Below are 14,676 nucleotides of genomic sequence, written 5' to 3'. Positions count from 1 at the left end.
AATGGATTACCTCCCATGCGATATATACAACACCATATTGATCTTGTCCCTAGGTCCAACTTGCCCAATCGTCCTCACTATCAGATGAGTTTGAAAGAGTGCAAAATTCTACAGGGGCAAGTGAAGGAACTGATCCGTAAGGGTCTTACCCGAGAAAGCATGAGCCAATGCAATGTACCTGCTCTATTAACTCCTAAGAAATATGGGAGTTAGCGCATGTGTGTCGATAGCCGAACCATCAACAAAATCACCATAAAATACAAATTTCACATACCACGTCTGGACGATATGTAAGACATGCTTGAGGGCGCAAAATTATTCTCTAAATTGGATCTAAGGAGCGGCTACCATTAGATTCAAATACGGTTGGGTGATGAGTGGAAGACGGCCTTTAAGACCAAGAAAGGGTTGTACGAATGGATGGTCATGCTCTTCGGTCTTTCGAACGCGCCTAGCACATTCATGAGGTTGATGAACCAAGTTCTCTAAACATTCATTGGGCAATTCATTGTGGTTTATTTCAATGATATTTTATTATACAGTCAAGATGAAGCAACCCATATGGAACACCTCAAGAAGGTCCTTCAAGTGCTCACTGAAAATAAATTATATCTCAATTAAAAAAATCAGCTTCATGACCGATAGCATGTTGTTTTTAAGATTTGTCGTGACATCCATGAGCATTCGGGTGGATGAAGAAAAGGTGAGGCAGTTAGGGAATGGCTGGTTCCCACAAACATTCACGAGGTATGGAGCTTTCACGGACTGACGACATTCTATCGTCGGTTCGTGAAGAATTTTAATATCATTATGTCACCAATCACAAATTGCATGAAGAAGGGACAGTTTCACTTGACTGACGAAGCCGACATGAGCTTTGCTGAAATTAAGCACAAGTTGTCCATAACTCCAGTTCTTATACTTTCCAAATTTGACAAAATGTTTAAAGTCAAATGTGATGCCTCATATGTCAGAATTGGAGGAATTTTGTCTCAAGAAAGTAGGTCGGTAGCCTTCTACAGTGGAAAACTTAGCGATGCACGTAAGAAGTGGTCTTCATATGAGATCAAATTGTACACAGTAGTCCAGGCACTGCGACATTGGTGACGTTAATTGTTTCAAAGAGAATTCATACTTTATACAGACCATTAAGCTCTCAAATTCATTAATCGTCAAGCTAACGTTAACCGTGTGCATACTAGGTGGATTTTGTTTTTGCAGGAATTCACGTTTCTGCCGAAACATAAGTCTGGGCAACAAAACAAAGTAGTCGATGCACTAAGTCGTCATGCAACTTTGTTAGTCACTATGAGCAGTGAGGTTGTCGGGTTCGAGCTCCTCAAGGACATATATACCAACAACGACGACTTCAAGGACGCATGAGTTAGATGTCAAGAAAGTCACCCCGGTGACCTACATATGCAAGACGGATTCCTTTTCAAATGGAATCGACTATGCATCCCCAAAAGTTTGTTGAGGGAAAAGATCATCAAAGAGCTACATAGAGGTGGCCTTAGTGGACACATTGAACGGGACAAAACACAAGCGTTTGTTGAAGAAAGGTACTACTGGCCACAGTTAGTACGTGATGTGGGTAGAGCGGTATAGCGTCGTCATGTTTGCGAAGTCTCCAAGCAGCAGTCTCAAAATATGGGCCTCTACACACCGTTACCTATACCTGACAGCCCTTAGGAGGACCTATCAATGGACTTCATGTTGGGTCTCCAACGAACACAATGTGGCATGGATTCGACGTTCGTGGTGGTGGATCGTTTCTCGAAGATGGCTCACTTCAAACTATGCAAGAAGACCCTTGACACAACACACGTAGCAAAATCATTCTCACAGAAGTCGTGCAGCTACACGGGGTTCCTAAGACTATCGCTTCTGACCATGATACGAAGTTCATTAGGCACTTCTGGTGGACTTTGTGGAACCGATTTGGTACACGACTACAATTCAACAGTGCCTACCACCCACAAACCGACGGACAAACTGAAGTTGTAAATCGCATGTTGGGGAACCTCTTTCGATGTATTTCAGGAGAATATTCGAAGCAATGAGATTTAGCCTTATCTCAAGTAGAGTTTGCATTCAACAACATGGTAAATCACTTGACAGGGAAGTCCCCATTCCAGGTTATTTATGGTCGAGTGTTTTGCCACACACTTGACTTGGTCCTTTTACCCAAACTCGCAGGTATGAGCATTGCAGCAGAACATATGACAAACACGATCATGGGCATTCATGTTAAGGTACAAGACAAGTGACATACCTTGAACGACAAGTATAAGGAGCAAGCCAACATGCATCAACGACAAAAAATATTCGAGGTAGGCGACCAAGTTATGGTCCATTTACACAAGGAGAGATTTCCGACTAGGACGTACAACAAGTTGAAGAACAAGAAGATTGGACTGGCGCTGATCCTCTGAAAGATCAATAACAACGCTTACGTTGTTGATCTTCAGACGACATGGAGATCTCGAGGACCTAATCAAGTATCATGAACTGAAGAAGGACGAGTTCTTTTGAAGTGGAGGAGACTGATGTAGCGTGGGTTGCAGATAATTTCATGGCCAAAATGGACCAAAAAAGGCCCGATCGGAGATGGAGATGATCCAGATTGTTTGAACTTAAAACGGTCATATCTCTCAAACCGGAATGAGTTATTGGATGTAAAATATATGATTTTGGGGTAGGACGAGTACCTAACCCCTTCCTTCTCCGTCACTAAGGTCCTTACTCGAAATCCCTAACTTCGAAGTATATGCGGGAGTCATATTAGTTGGGGATTTCCTAACCTAAGGACTTGTTTGGTCTGTGGAATAAAATGGCATTGAATTGTATCCGATCCCATGTTTGGGATAAAATTCTTACCATGGGAAAACACTAGATTAAGCAAAATCCTATTTGGTGGACCATGGAATTGTAATCAACGGACCAAATTCACAACAGGTGTTGTTCACTTGTACACATATATAACCAGAATATCATGTTTAAATGGTGTATGTGGATGGAAGGCATAGATAAACGCATGTATCAATGTGGGGCCCACATGTGTAGTGGATTTCAAAATCTACAGAAATCCCATGTGAGACCAAATGCAATTCTATCCCACCTAATCCCATCAAATACCCCTTGCCAAATGCCCCCTAAGGCGATTCTACAAATCTAGCCAACCATATATTCTAAGCTTATATCAACTAGTAGCTATTCCAAGTCTTTCAAACGCACTATTTTAAATTCACACAATATCCTATTTAATAATTAAAGGAGCATCCACTTCATACCTTTAGTGTGCAGGCACCCTACTCATGTAAAGACCACGGACACAACGTGTCATTACTAATGATCTGATGAACCACACAAAGTCTAATACTTTGGAAAAATAAAATTCAACATTAAATGTCGTTCAAGAAAAGCCTCACAATGAAGAACCTATCACATGACTAACCTTTTGTTGTGGATGCACTAAGGTAACATCCATATCTTCAAGTGAATGAGGTGTGGGACTAAATCTATATGCGGAATAGGCTCACGGATCTGTCTGTGCATGGGACATGGTGATCAGGGGTCGGATAGCTTACCTAGCTGAGACGCCGCCATGGAAGCCGGATAAGAATACCAGAATACCTATAGAGCTTAGGATCTTCCTTTCCTTCACACTCTTTCTGCAATTCATAAGATGAGACTTGAATTTCTGCTGTGGTGTAGGATCGGGGACCCAGCTCTCTTTTATAGAATCTGTGGAGAGAGAGTTTGAAACTCATCACAACTCTCTCTCCCACGCTCCACATTGTAGCATCCTAGTGCAACTCAAATTGCTGTCTGCGTAAGACAGCTATAGCATTCCAGCCCTAGTACGCAGAGCTGCGCAGATAGACTGCGCAGCGCATCACCTGAAGTGGGGTCCACTGGTCTACTCAATCATCTAATCCAACTATATGACAATCTAGACCGTTGATCAGTGAGGCCCACTAAATAGAGTTCTTACATTCTCCCACTTGGGCCTCATTGAGCAACGTTAATGATAGTCATATAGAATTATTTAGAAAATAAGTTTTGATCTTTTAAGAAAATATCCAAATGGTTAACCAATGAAAACAGTTGGACAGTATGAGTAATGTTATTCAATCTGGTCCATTAAGACAGTCAGTATCGAAACACGGTAGTTATCACAACATTTAGGCGAAGTGAGTCTAAGCGCGATCACAAATACTTTCAATCTTAACGACATAGATCATGAACTAAGAAATGTGGTATAAGGATTACACACTTTAGTGTGATGTTATGTGCCTTCCTTAGGAGGTCCTGAAGCTTTTACATGTTTCCAACGAGACACGACTGTAGTTCTACTTACTCAAAATTTGCGCATATATATAGAGAAGAAGAAATAAATCTTTATATCAAAATCATCCAAACAAACTGTATAAAACGAAATCTCTACGTGTCTGTGAAAATTAAAGTACGCTCAACTCCCACTAACTGAAAACATCTGTGGGATCAGTGACTCCCATGAATGTTACATGCTCCTGAAATGGCGTGATAGAGAGCCCTTTAGTGAGCGGATCTGCAATCATCTGCTTAGTGCCGATGAATTCCATGGACACTTGATGATTCTGAACCATTTCCTTTACAACAAGATACCTGATGTCGATATGCCTCGACCTTGACGAATGCTTGTTATTACTAGAGAAGGAAATAGCAGCCGAATTATCGTAAACTATTCTCAATGGTTTCGGGATATGCTCCAGTACCCACAAACCTGACAAAAAACTCTGTAACCATAGTGCCTGATTAGATGCCTCATGGCAGGCAATAAATTCGGCTTCCATAATGGATGAGGCTGCAGTAGATTGATTCACGCTTTTCCACGACACAGCTCCTCCCACCATCATGAAGATGTATCCTGAAGTAGACTTCTTAGTATCAACGCAGCCTGCGAAGTCTGCATCTGAATATTCGATTAACTCTAACTGATCAGACCTTCTGTATGTGAGTCTGAAGTCTTTCGTTCTCTGAAGATACCGTAATACTTTCTTTGCAGCTATTCAATGTTGCATTCCTGAATTAGATAGATATCTTCCCAACATTCCAGTGACAAAGGCAATGTCCGATCGCGTACAGACTTGAGCATACATGATGCTCCCTTCTACTGATGCGTACGAAAATTCTTTCATTCGATTTTTTTCTAAATCATTCTTTGGACACTAAAATAAACCCAATTTGTCGCCTTTCACAATGGGCGACTTTCCTGAAGCACAATTTTACATGTCATACCTTTCGAGTACCCTAATAATATAGGCCCTCTATGATAAGCTGAGCAGTCCAAGTGTTCTGTCACGGCGAATCTCAATGCCGATGACGTAAGAAGCTTCACCAAGGTCTTTCATTTCAAACCTTTGAGATAAGAATTTCTTAATGTCACTCAACATCCTGGTATCACTGCTAGCTAAAAGAATGTCATCAACATACAAAATCATCATAACGAACTTACTCCCACTGGTTTTAATGTAGATGCATTCATCTGTAGTGTTTTCTACAAAGCCATATGAAGAAATTACTTTAAGAAACTTAAGGTACCACTGTCGCGATGCCTGTTTCAACTCATAGATGGACTTCTTAAGTTTGCAAATCAAATGTTCTGAGCCAGTAGCTACAAAACCTTCGGGCTGCAACATGTACACATTCTCATTCAGATCCCCATTGAGAAATGCAGTCTTTACATCCATCTGATGTAACTCTAAATCCATATGAGCTACAAGAGCCATTATGATCCTGAATGAGTCTTTCTTAGATACTGGTGAGAAAGTCTCCTTAAAGTCAATGCCCTCATGTTAGTTAAAATCCTTGGCAACAAGTCTGGCTTTATATCGTTCGACATTACCTTTGGAGTCCCATTTGATTTTAAATATCCATTTACAACCAATCGGCCTTATTCCAGTGGGTAACTCTACAAGATCTCATACTTTATTGTCCTACATGGATTTCAACTCATCTTTCATGGCATTAAACCAACGAGAAGGATCAGCACTTTGTTTAACTTATGTAAAGGATTCAAGATCCTTTTCCACCCCTATGTCAAAGTCGTATTCTTGTAAGTATATGATGTAATCGTATCGATTTACAGGCCTTCTCTCTCTTTCAGATCTTCTTAATGGTTCAGCTTATTGGGTCTGATCTTGATTTTCCTCATCAGTGGTTTGTATATGAGGTTCTACGTGGTGCTTTGCAGTGACTGCAGAATTGACTGTATCATTAATGTCCATGTGATCTGGATTGACTATGACAGGAGCCGTAGTCCTTTGTTCCTCAAATACAAAATTTCTTATGTTCGTGCTCCCACTATTTTCAGTGTCCTCAATGAATCTGGCATTCCCAGTCTCAACAATCCTAATGGAGTGGGAAGGAGAGTAGAATCGATAGCCTTTTGATCTTTCTGGGTATCCAATGAAGAAATAACTTATGGTTCTAGGATCAAGCTTCTTTTCATGCAGGTTATAAATTTTGGCCTCAGCAGAACAATCCCAAACATGTAGATATCGGAGACTTGGTTTTCTCCCATTCCACAACTCAAAAGGAGTTTTGTTTACTGCTTTACTGGGAACCCTGTTTAATATATGAACTGCAATTTTAATCGCATCACCCTACAGAGATTCTGGCAATGTTAAATTGCTGACCGTACTTCGCACCATATCCATAAGGGTGCGATTACGTCTCTCAGCAATTCCATTCTGCTCTAGAGTACCATGCATAGTGTACTAAGCAACAATGCCACAATCCTGCAGGTATTTAGCGAATGGCCCTGGATTGCGTCCTGATTCGTCATATCTGTCATAGTATTCACCACAACGGTCAGATCTGACAACTTTAATTCTCTTATTGAGTTGATTTTCAACCTCGGCCTTATAGATTTTAAAAGCATCCAGGGCATCTGATTTCTCACTGATAAGGTATAAGTACCCAAAGCGAGAGTAGTCATCTATAAAGGTAATGAAATATTTGTGGTCACTCCATGAGGCTGTAGGAAATGGTCCACAGATATCTGTATGTATAACCTCTAATAGATCTACACTCCTGGTTGTACCTTTCTTTCTCATTCTAGTTTGTTTCTCTTTTATGCAATCAATGCATACTTTATAGTCAGAGAAGTCTAGAGAATGCAAAATTCCTTCTCGCATAAGCCTGTCTAATCTCTCACAAGATATATGGCATAGCCGCCTGTGCCACAACATGGAAGAATTCTCATAGTCTAGTCTTTGCTTGGATCCCACTACATTTCCATGCAAGGTATTAATATTATAGACGTGAGAGGCAATCAAGTCTAACTGGTATAAGTTGTTTACTAAAGAGCCGGTTCCAACTTTAATCGAATTAAAGTAAATACTAAAACTTTTATTTCCAAAGTGGAACGAATATCTCAACTTATCCAAATAGAAAATTGAAATTAAATTGCGCCTTATAGACGATACACAGAATGTATTTACTAAATTCAAAAATGACCAGACTTCAACTTAAGCCTATAGACTCCTATTGCCTCTACGTCAACTTTGACACCATTGCCTACGTATACTGAGCACTCCGCATCAGTTGGTGGCCTAACCTGTAGTAATTCCTGCATAGAAGTGCATATGTGAATAGTAGTTCCTGAATCTATTCACCAGGAATCCGCTGACACATTGGTCAGATTAGATTCAAAACAGACAAGAACAGAATGATTAGCTTTTTTTATGAGCCAATCCTTAAAACCTTCGCAGTCTTTCTTTAGATGACCCGTCTTTTTACAAAAGAAGCACGGTTTACCTTTAACCCGTTTGCGTTTAGATCCATTTCCAGATTGATTCTCATGGTTTCCAGATGGAGGACCAGAGAATCCATTATTAGAACCTTGTTTCCTCTTCCTTCTACCTTTATTCCCTTGCCCATGCCCTTATCCTGAAGTCACTATATTAACATTTTGAACTTTTATCATCTGTTTGATCCTGTCTTCTTCTTGGACGCACTGAGTGATAAGTTCATCAAATGTCCACATGTCCTTTAGAGTGTTATAGTTTACCAGGAACGTGCCGAATTGGGGAGGTAAGTTGTTCATGATCAAATGAACCAGTTGATCATCAGTGAGTACAAGCCCTAGAGCACGGATCTTAGAAACAACTTCAATCTGCTCTACAATGTATTCACGGATGTTGCATTTTCCATCGTAGGACGAGCGAGTCAATTTATTCAAAAGAATGCCCACTTCAGATTTATCAGATTTCTTGAATCGTTTTTTCATTTCAGTCAGGAAAACTTTAGCCTTATCAGGCATGGCACCCTTCATCGATTCAGAAATTGAATACTTAATGACTTTCAGGCATGTATCATATGATCTAAACCATACAACCCATCGATTATATTCAGCTTCAGTGGCATTATCAGATGGCTTTGGCGGTTCTGGTGTTATTAGGGCAAGATCTAATTGAAGACAGCCCAGTACAACTTCAATGGCGTTCTTCCATTGAGCGTAATTAGATCCATTAAGGGCAGGGACTTGATTCTGGCTAGTTGGAATTGAGACTGAAATAAAAGAGATGCATTTATATTCACATTAGTTCATAATTTCACAAAACAATTTAGTGAATGTAAACAAATATCAGCCAAAGTTAATCAATTCAATTGCTAAGGGAGGCATCAACTGAATCATCCAGGATGACGATGGGCCCAACCATCTCATCCTGGTGAGAATCTGTTACATCATCATCATTCCTCCTGTGGGTGGTAATAATAATATGCTAGTGATTCTCCTGAACATGAAGCTAACTGATGTCAGTCATGTAAATTTGAGACACTCAACACCTGTGGGTGAGATGAGTCTTTCAGCTTTACATCACCAACACCATTTACTTCACCCGTTCACGTGTTTGCAACCGATAATCGTCTATGTTTTCGTTACCGTACGCATGAAAATGTGAACACAATTGTATGTTATCCTCCTTATCCCAATGTTATAAGTCTGTACTTGTAGAATTTTGATTGATTGAGGTCACTATGGTGGCTAACACAACCGAATCCAATATTACTAATACAGACATAGGATAACAATTATAATCATGCCTTTCAATGGATTATATCTTAATCAATCTGATACGGCCCACAAGACGGTTAGTATTGATCATTGGAAAAATAGTAACCTTAATATAAAACAAACTGAAAGGTTTCACACCATATATTCCAATGGTCCATATCAACTCTTAAGGATGGGTGATGGGCCAACGATAGGGCCGAATTAGAATTCTATATGATCAGAACGTGTCTAATGAGCATGACTGAATCAGTCCCTGAATAGCATGGAGTTATATAATTAGATGGGTAGGTTCGTGCACAAGTCACTACCAAAAAAACGGGCAAAGGCTACGGATTTAATCCGTAGCCATAGGCCTAAGGCTACGGATTAAGTCCGTAGCTAGTCCATAACACGACCGTCGTCGTAGGTGCCATAACGATAGGTCTGGAACCTATGGCTACGGATTAAATCCGTAGCCTTAGACATATGGCTACGGATTAAATCCGTAGCCTTTTTCCCTGTAGCAAAAAAAATAAACAGCTATAGATATTATTTGTAGCTGAAAGTCCATAGCAATAGGCCAAAATTTAAAAGGCTACACCTATCTGATTATTAGCTACGGATTTAATCTGTAGCTATATGTTAAATAGTTACAGATATAATCCATAACAATTATATCTGTAGCAAAAACTTCAAACAGCTACGGATATTATTTGTAGCTGAAAGTCCGTAGCAATATGCCAAAATTAAAAAAGCTACACCTGTCTGACTAGTGGCTACGGTCAGTATCCGTAGCTATTTTGTACATTGAAAAATTAAATCACCTGTTCATTCAATTACCACCTGTTCATTCATTAACCACCTGTTCATTCAAATACCACCTGTACAATCATTCATTCATTCAATTACAATCATTCATTCATTCAATTACAATTATAATCCTTCGTTCAATTAATTACAATTACAATCAATTACAGTTACAAATACAATAATGCTGAAAATATAAATCTTTGGCTTCATTAGAGAAATGTGCTCGACTTCACCGAATTTCAGCAGCTTCGTATATTCCATCATCCTACAAACAGTCATGTCATTCATAAATTAGAATGCCCATTAGAGAAAAGAAAGATAGTGAAAGAAGTGCATCACGTATAACCACTTTTTTTTTTCTTAATGAATTAAAAAAAAAAACTCAAAGAGGAATGAAATTGACACAAAAGAAATGGTCTCACCATATGATTATAGGTTTAGGTTTGGTTTAGGTTTAGGTTATAGGTTTAGGTTAAGGTTAGGCTATAGGTTATAATTAAGTTTAGGTTATAGGTTAAGGTTTAGGTTATAGGTTTTGGTTTAGGTTTAGGTTAAGGTTTAGGTTATAGGTTATAGCTTTTGGGAACTTGATTACAGGTTAAGATTTAGGTTTAGGAAATCGGGTCCGGGTTTGGGATCGGGTTTAGGTTTGGGCTTTCAAGTTTAGGTTTAGGTTAGGGAGTTGAGATTAGGATGAGGTGTAGGTTTGGGTATAGGGATAGGTCAAGGTTTAGGTTAGGTTATAGGTTATAAGTATAGGTTTAGGTTAGGTTATAGGGATAGGTTTAGGTTATAGGTCAAGGTTTAGGGATTTGATTTTAGGCTATAGGTTTAGGATTAGGTCTAGGTTGAGGTTTAGGGAATTGAGTTTAGGTTATAGGTTTAGGTTTAGGTTTAGGTTTAGGTAATAGGTTTTGGGATTTGGGAATAGTTTTAGGTTATAAGTATAGGTTTAGGTTAGGTTATAGGTTAAGGTTTTGGGATTTGAGTTTAGGTTATAGGTTTAGGATTAGGTCTAGGTTGAGGTTTAGGGAATTGAGTTTAGGTTATAGGTTTAGGTTTAGGTTTAGGTTGAGGTTTAGGGAATTGAGTTTAGGTTATAGGTTTAGGTTTAGGTTTAGGTAATAGGTTTTGGGATTTGGGAATAGTTTTAGGTTATAAGTATAGGTTTAGGTTAGGTTATAGGTTAAGGTTTTGGGATTTGAGTTTAGGTTATAGGTTTAGGATTAGGTCAAGGTTGAGGTTTAGGGAATTGAGTTTAGGTTATAGGTTTAGGTTTAAGTTTAGGTTGAGGTTTGGGTTTTGGGATTTGAGAATGGGTTCGGGTTTAGGTTATAGGTTTGGTTTTGGTTTAGGGAATAGGTTTTGGGATTTGGGAATAGTTTTAGGTTTTAAGTATAAGTTTAGGTTAGGTTATAGGTTAAGGTTTAGAGATTTGAGTTTAGGCTATAGGTTTAGGTTTAGGTCTAGGTTGAGGTTTAGAGAATTGAGTTTAGGTTATAGGTTTAGGTTTAGGTTTAGGTTTAGGTAATAGGTTTTGCGATTTGGGAATAGTTTTAGGTTATAAGTATAGGTTTAGGTTAGGTTATAGGTCAAGGTTTAGGGATTTGAGTTTAGGCTATAGGTTTAGGATTAGGTCTAGGTTGAGGTTTAGGGAATTGAGTTTAGGTTATAGGTTTACGTTTAGGTTTAGGTTGAGGTTTAGGGAATTGAGTTTAGGTTATAGGTTTAGGTTTAGGTTTAGGTTTAGGTAATAGGTTTTGGGATTTGAGAATAGTTTTAGGTTATAAGTATAGGTTTAGATTAGGTTATAGGTTAAGGTTTTGGGATTTGAGTTTAGGCTATAGGTTTAGGTTTAGGTCTAGGTCTAGGTTAAGGTTTAGAGATTTGAGTTTAGGCTATAGGTTTAGGTTTAGGTCTAGGTTGAGATTAGGTTATAGGTTTAGGTTTAGGTGTCATTTTGGGTTTAGGGGATTTGAGAATGGGTTTGGGTTTAGGTTATAGGTTTTGGTTTTGGTTTAGGTTATAGGTCTTGGGATTTGATAATGGGTTCAGGTTTAGGTTATAGGTTTTGGATTTGAGAATGGGTTTAGGTAATAAGTTTTGGGATTTGGAAATAGTTTTAGGTTATAAGTATAGGTTTAGGTTAGGTTATAGGTCAAGGTTTAGGGATTTGAGTTTAGGCTATAGGTTTAGGATTAGGTCTAGGTTGAGGTTTAGGGAATTGAGTTTAGGTTATAGGTTTAGGTTTAGGTTTAGGTTGAGGTTTAGGGAATTGAGTTTAGGTTATAGGTTTAAGTTTAGGTTTAGGTTTAGGTAATAGGTTTTGGGATTTGGGAATAGTTTTAGGTTATAAGTATAGGTTTAGGTTAGGTTATAGGTTAAGGTTTTGGGATTTGAGTTTAGGTTATAGGTTTAGGATTAGGTCTAGGTTGAGGTTTAGGGAATTGAGTTTAGGTTATAGGTTTAGGTTTAGGTTTAGATTGAGGTTTGGGTTTTGGGATTTGAGAATGGGTTCGGGTTTAGGTTATAGGTTTTGGTTGTGGTTTAAGGAATAGGTTTTGGGATTTGGGAATAGTTTTAGGTTTTAAGTATAAGTTTAGGTTAGGTTATAGGTTAAGGTTTAGGGATTTGAGTTTAGGCTATAGGTTTAGGTTTAGGTCTAGGTTGAGGCTTAGGGAATTGAGTTTAGGTTATAGGTTTAGGTTTAGGTAATAGGTTTTGGGATTTGAGAATAGTTTTAGGTTATAAGTATAGGTTTAGGTTAGGTTATAGGTTAAGGTTTTGGGATTTGAGTTTAGGCTATAGGTTTAGGTTTAGGTCTAGGTCTAGGTTAAGGTTTAGGGATTTGAGTTTAGGCTATAGGTTTAAGTTTAGGTCTAGGTTGAGGTTAGGTTATAGGTTTAGGTTTAGGTTTAGGTTTAGGTGTCGGTTTGGGTTTTTGGGGATTTGAGAATGGGTTCGGGTTTAGGTTATAGGTTTTGGTTTTGGTTTAGGTTATAGGTCTTGGGATTTGATAGTGGGTTCAGGTTTATGTTATAGGTTATGGATTTGAGAATGGGTTCAGGTTTAGGTTATAGGTTATGGATTTGAGAATGGGTTTAGGTAATAGGTTTTGGGATTTGGGAATAGTTTTAGGTTATAAGTATAGGTTTAGGTTAGGTTATAGGTCAAGGTTTAGGGATTTGAGTTTAGGCTATAGGTTTAGGATTAGGTCTAGGTTGAGGTTTAGGGAATTGAGTTTAGGTTATAGGTTTAGGTTTAGGTTTAGGTTGAGGTTTGGGTTTTGGGATTTGAGAATGGGTTCGGGTTTAGGTTATAGGTTTTGGTTTTGATTTAGAGAATAGGTTTTGGGATTTGGGAATAGTTTTAGGTTTTAAGTATAAGTTTAGGTTAGGTTATAGGTTAAGGTTTAGAGATTTGAGTTTAGGCTATAGGTTTAGGTTTAGGTCTAGGTTGAGGTTTAGGGAATTGAGTTTAGGTTATAGGTTTAGGTTTAGGTTTAGGTTTAGGTAATAGGTTTTGGGATTTGGGAATAGTTTTAGGTTATAAGTATAGGTTTAGGTTAGGTTATAGGTCAAGGTTTAGGGATTTGAGTTTAGGCTATAGGTTTAGGATTAGGTCTATGTTTAGGTTTAGGTTTAGGTATCGGTTTGGGTTTTGGGGATTTGAGAATGGGTTCGGGTTTAGGTTATAGGTTTTGGTTATGGTTTAGGTTATAGGTCTTAGGATTTGATAATAGGTTCAGGTTTAGGTTATAGGTTTTGGATTTGAGAATGGGTTTAGGTAATAGGTTTTGGGGTTATAAGTATAGGTTTAGGTTAGGTTATAGGTCAAGGTTTAGGGTTTTCAAGTTTAGGTATAGGTTTAGGTTAGGGAGTTAAGATTAGGATTAGGTGTAGGTTTAAGTTTAGGGAATTGAGAATACATTTAGGTTATCGGTTTAGGTTTAGGTTTTAGGTTAAGGTTATATGTTCAGGTTTAGGTTATAGGTTTAAGTTAAGGTTGAGGTTTTGGGTCATAGGTTAAGGTTTTAAGTCATGGGTTTTGGTTTAGGTTATAGGTTATAGGTATAAGTTAAGGTTTAGGTTTAGGTTATAAGACATAGGTTTAGGGAATTGAGAATAGGTTAAGGTTTACGTTTAGGAAATCGGGTTTGGGTTCGGGATGGGGTTTATGTTTGGGTTTTCAAGTTTAGGTATAGGTTTAGGTTAAGGAGTTAAGATTAGGATTAGGTGTAGGTTTAAGTTTAGGGAATTGAGAATACATTTAGGTTATGGGTTTAGGTTTAGGTTTTAGGTTTTAGGTTAAGGTTATATGTTCAGGTTTAGGTTATAGGTTTAAGTTAAGGTTGAGGTTTAGGTTATAGGTTAAGGTTTTAGGTCATGGGTTTTGGTTTAGGTTATAGGTTATAGGTATAAGTTAAGGTTTAGGTTTAGGTTTAGGTTATAAGACATAGGTTTAGGGAATTGAGAATAGGTTAAGGTTTAGGTTTAGAAAATCGGGTTTGGGTTCGGGATCGGGTTTATGTTTGGGTTTTCAAGTTTAGGTATAGGTTCAAGTTTAGGTTTTGGTTTAGGTTAAGGGTATGGTCCCTGCAAAGCAAATACAGATATAAATACGGCCATCCGACATAAATGCCAGGCCCCTCCAATGCTGTCCATAAAAAATGGACAGCTTCATCATGGTCATAATAGCGGTTCCCTCTTTCCAGGGAACCCCACTCTTCCGAATAGCTCCGACGCACATCTGGGTCTGCTCCATTAATTTCAATCAAATACATAAACACGGCCTGTCCAAATGGCCAGGCCCCTCCAATG

Source organism: Magnolia sinica, chromosome 15 (assembly GCF_029962835.1).
Source record: "Magnolia sinica isolate HGM2019 chromosome 15, MsV1, whole genome shotgun sequence".
NCBI classification, from domain to species: Eukaryota; Viridiplantae; Streptophyta; class Magnoliopsida; order Magnoliales; family Magnoliaceae; genus Magnolia; species Magnolia sinica.
This window is presented reverse-complemented; position numbering follows the sequence as displayed.